The sequence below is a fragment of the Pteropus alecto genome, unplaced genomic scaffold (assembly GCF_000325575.1).
Source record: "Pteropus alecto unplaced genomic scaffold, ASM32557v1 scaffold195, whole genome shotgun sequence".
In the NCBI taxonomy this organism is placed as follows: Eukaryota; Metazoa; Chordata; class Mammalia; order Chiroptera; family Pteropodidae; genus Pteropus; species Pteropus alecto.
The window spans coordinates 849,809-855,350 of record NW_006438073.1 but is presented as its reverse complement, the minus strand read 5'-3'; positions in this window follow the sequence as shown (position 1 = coordinate 855,350).

Genomic DNA, 5,542 nt, shown 5'->3' with positions numbered 1-5,542 from the left:
AGTCCATAGACACATAGACCACACTCTGTGATCACAATAATATGAACTTGGAAAATTTAAACTCAGCACGTGGAATATTTTTACTGATTAAGATAACTTTCTGGTGAATGCCCCAAGATCTTTGGTTGCAAAATATATGCTTTGGCAAGTGGCTGAGTTAGCTTGTTTTACAGATTTACGGATTACTAGTCAGTTAAATGTGGTGCTAAACCTAACAAAGATGCTTGCTTTGGGTTTAGAATAGTTGGTTTGTATCTGTTCTTTACAGGGGGCTGGTATCAGGCGGCTTCTCCATCAAAGCCACTTCTAGAAACAATGAAAGCTATTGTTTTTGAATACAAGAATTCTAATTTTATTACCTATGGAAAGGAAGTGTCTTTCAATTTCATCCAAGAGAAGAGTAATATGCTAACTAAGGCATATGAAATGTCTGCCTCTTCGAAGCCCATGGGAAGTACAGCGTTTATGTGTTTGACTAATACATATATTAGTCTACATATAGGGGTATCTACTTTGTCAAAGAAAAAAATTCACTTCTCTCAATACCTATGTTCGAATTAATTAAAAATAAATATTTTCAGAGGCTCAGTTAGGAATCGGAGGAAATGGGAATACTCTCTACATTTAACCTAAAATTTTTCTCTGCTTTGACTTTACCGGTAAAGAGTCAAACCTGCATTTTATTTTTAATGGAGACAAAAGGGAGCTGTCCTTCCTTCTGGGAGAGAACACACAACACCATACACATTAGAGGGAGAAATGCCCTCCTTCGTGCATAGAAAACGAGCTTCCGGTGGGGGACGGGAAGCGGTAATGTTTACGTTAGCTTCAATGGGTTGATAACAAATTCTAAAAATGTGTTTTCCTTTTAAAAGCAATAATCAACTGATGACTTTCCTAGATTATTCAGGCATGGCATGACTGAATTTTATAAAAAATAGAATAGTACAGATTGACAATTTGCAAAATAATTATTTTTCTTCAAATTTCATAACCTTTCTTTAGATCGAACTTGTGCCCTGAGTCCAAGCTGACGCCAGTTAGTGCGCAGTTGCCCACCTGAGCCAGACTCTCCGGAAGCCCTCTCCTAGTCTCTTCTCCCACCTGCATAGAACCCAGCCCGTTTTGGGACACAGAGTAGATACCCAATTTCATAATGCACTTGTGGGAGGACTGATTATTAAAGGTTTTAGGAGGCTAACCATTGAAAACAACATTTTAAGTCACGAATGATTCACAACCTTCCTGTAAAAGCAATAGTATTTCCTGAGAGCTTCTGAGACGAGTACGGTGACAAATAGAAATACTGGCGTCCTTTCTTCCCTTGACTGCACACGTGTCGTGTGCTTGCATGCGTGCTGCTGATGTTGGTAAATTTAATGGAAATTACTCATTCTCTATTGAGAGGAGAAGAGATCCTTAACAGTTCTTTATTCTTTAAAGAAAGATTGCTCTCCATTTCCTTTGCTTTCTTTGGGTTTGTGTCATTTTTTTTTTTTTTTTTCAGTTGAATTCGTTGGGCACAGTTTGTTTCTTATATGAACAAAAAATATACTTTTGATTTGAGATTATGAAACTGACTATAAAAACTCATGAAATGCTTGGGAAGTTAATTTTAAGCTGCTGGCTTAAATTGAGTTTAAGTTACTATTAAGAAGTTCTCTGCAACCAATTCTAAAAACAGATTTGGGGGACAATTTGAGAAATCGTTAAATCAAAGTGATGCATATATCAAATATCTTTACATTGTATTTTAAAAGTCTTTAAATTTTTTTCTGAGAAAATGTTTTTTACAGTTCTCCAAAATTGAGCAAGATAATCCTAAATCCTATGTTTTCCTATTAGCAGTGAATTTTGATTTAAACCATCTTTGCAATCTGCCATTTATGTAGCTCATTCTCTAAAAGAACACAAATGTTAAACAATGAAATATTAGAGGTTGCCCCAGTCATTGAGCCTCAAAAGTATTACTGGTCTTGTTCTCAAAGGCACTTCTGTGTTTTATGTGCTGGTCTTCAAACCCTGAAAATGTACATGTGAACTTTCACATTATTCTGCACCCTAGGGCCTCCTGCTCAACAACTGAGATAAGAAAAAAATGCTCTTCAGAGCATTATGGCTCATTAGAGTGCTGTCCAAAATCTCACACATGCTTGATAAAGTTAGTGGAATGTCAGGGCCTCTGCTGTGATTAAAGGATCTAAATGTGACTTGTTAAGCAGCTCAAATATTAGCTCTAATCCCTATGCGTGCAGAGCTCTAAGATCAGGCCTTGTACACACAAAGCTGCAGGTATCGAATACCCTGTTATACTACAAATTTTCCAAATGAGTAGAAGAAAACTGAGCAGGAAACACACAAAGTAAGAGTGGATATCTCTGGATTTCAGAGTTATGGGTGAATTTTTTTCTTTTGTTAATTATTTCTTTTGCAATTTACCTTTATGACAATGGAAATATGGATTTTTTAATGTCAAAAATGACTTTATTTTCTAAAAAGTAGAATAGATGCTGTAGTTATTGGCAGAGCCACCTTGGAGTAAGAACACGATGAATGAAGGTCCTGAATGTATCCTGTCCCTTCCATCATTGCTCAATAATAGGCACCATTGTTGGATACGAATATCAACCTTGGCTTTAAAGATATGCTCATGGTAGGGGTGGTAAACCAGGAGGCTGTGCTGTGCAAGAAAGAACATACAACTAGAAATATAGCGACTTTATACCAATGAGGAAGAGAAGGGGAAAGCTTCATTGTGTAATATACATTTAATACCAGCATCCAATTCACCCCTTCCTCCCACCACTGGGAGGTTAGGGGGAGGGGAGCTGTCAGCCTCTTTCTCTTTAATGTCCTTTGCTTTCCCAAACCACTGACATTAATATTCATGTAAATAGCATTTTATGTAGAATACACATTTTGGTCAAAGAAAGGTAGAAAAAGAGAGTTTTCCTAGGTGTAGGTGGTTGACACAAATGAATGTTCATTTGTGGTTGTTTCTAGGGTATGAAGTGGAGATTTAGGGGGTGCTAATGAGGTTAAAAGTGATATTGGCCTCTGCAAGAAGCAGAGCAGGGAGTGACAAAACCGAGAAGTGAATTTTGTTCTTAATAGTCTCCTGTCTTTATGTCCTCTTCTGTGGCAGCTGCCCTCCCCCACGTCCCTCTGCCTGGCTTTATGCAGGCCTCTGGTTGGATAAACTCCCTGCAATAACACGCCATCACACCGCTTACACCAAATGCCTTCTTTTTTTCATTTTCCTTTTCTTCCCTTAGCTTTCTCCCTGTGTTTCCTTTCATCTTTATTATGTATATATAGAGTTTGCATCATATAAAGAATCAAAACACCGAAAAGTTTGAAAGGCATGAATTTTGCCCCCTTCATATAGTTAATAATTTGGAACGTGGTATTTTGAACTGTGTCAGGATGAGCATCTGCTAACACAATCTGCAACACTAAGCTGCATCCAACCAACTAATTGCAAGTGTGCATGTGCAACACAAAGCAGGATCACCTCCTGTCTGCTGGAGAGAGCTCAGTGAACCCCCTAGATGCTTCAGAAAGTTCAAGGATACAGAGGCAAGGCCAGGTGACTTGCACATGGTCCAAGATCCCTGGGGAAGAGAAACTAAACTTTTCTGCAGTGTAGACATTACAGACTTGACTATGGATTGGAGTCCCCCAAATGGAGCTGGACTGGAAGGAGAGCCCTGGGAAAAGCTAAGATGAGCAAAGAGGTCTGGCAAGGTGGGAGGTGGCATGGCTGTGGGTACAGAGGTTGTTGATACAGACATTCCCACCAAGTTCCTCTTCTAGAGTGTCTGTGGGTTCTGGAGGGAAAGCTATGGTCATACAGAAGCAGGTGACCCTGTGGAGGGACCTCATTAAGGTACTGGTCAGAAACAGGTGTGTATGGGAGTATCTAGATGAAGTTGGGGGCAGCACAGGCAGCCACCTATGAGCAGTAGGTGGCAGTTGTCCAAAGAGCAGAGGATGCCAGCTGTAGTAGCAGATTTCATGGCAGCTATTTTCATCTGTAAAAATGGGGGAAAAAAGAGGACCAACTTCATAGGGTTGTTGTGAAAACTAAATGAATAGTGTGTGCATTTGGCCCATGATGGCACAAATTAAGTCATAATCAGAGGCTAATAAATGTTATCTATTGTTATTTTCATCATTGTTATTTTTGTGAGATCCTTTCTCTCTACTCATACTTATTTTCAAGAAGTTAGATAGTTTGATTTTATGTGATTCAATGAAATGAATTTTGGCCATGTTTTTGATTTTAAGCAGAAAAGTTGCTTCTCAAGATGTATTTGAAAAGAGTTAGATTAAACATTAAGTAGATTGAATTTGAGCAAAGTTTTAAAAATAATTGTGACATCTCAAAGTTGAATTTTTACTGAATAAAAAAAAATTGGACTCTAGTGTCATTTTTTGCTCTAGGAAGATTGTAAGAATAACACTTGGTAGAGGTTAATATAATATTGAAAGTAGTAATTTTAACAGTTTTGAACTAATTTTCAAAGACGTAATTGAAATAATTTTCAATAGACATCAGTCTTTATTTCTTAGCAAATTACAGTGATTAAATTAACTGCAGGAAGCATCTCATTTGAAGATAATAGGAGTCTGTTGAGGATTGGTAGGGAAAAATGAATGATACATGTTCTATTCAAGACTTCACTGCTGAAACATTTTTCATCACTCTTTCTGTCTGCTATAATTTATATAGTCAAGGCATAATCATCAAATGCAGCTTCCTTTACTGTATTTGGGATAAAAAACTAATTTAAATGAAGAATGAGAATAATGCTTTTCCAAAGATTAAAGTATAGATTTTTATTTTAAGGGGGTGCGTAATATGCCAATTCAAAAGAAAATGATGTTACACTTATAGAACTCTGTGAAAGTTGAAAAGAAAGTTTTGTTCCTTATTTGCGTATTTTCAGGATTATATCTCTGCTTCTTTATGAAATTGAACAGTGGACAAGGACGATAATGTTACACTATTTATTTCAGACATTTGAAATTACTCCTTTTTTGAAATGAGGATATTAAAATGCTGAGTGTTAGGGAAATTTGGCGTGGATGAAAAACGTAAAATGATCTTTATCCGCCATCTCAGGTTGGGGCTTTTTTGAGGTGGTAAAGTGGTTTTTATCAGAGGAAGATAGCATCATATTTCTTCAAGATCTCTCTAAACTCAAAATGATTTAGATAGTACATCTGAGTCTGAGTACTAGAAAAGCATCTGCAGCCACCTTTAGTTGTACATGGAGATATAACTTTTTAAGTTTTAGTGTAACTATAAAAGTTGTCTGGTTTTTACTCCATCAGTACTCTTGATTTACAGAATGGGAAAAGCTGTTTCTGTTCTTTCTGGATGGAATGTCTACCTAGAGGTTCATGCTATTGCTTATACATCAATTACATATACTGATAACCAAACTTTTCTTGACTTGATTCTAAATTAAACAATACTGGGACTGCAAGGTTCAAGGCAAAAAGAAAAAAAAATTTAAAACTAGCTAATTAATAC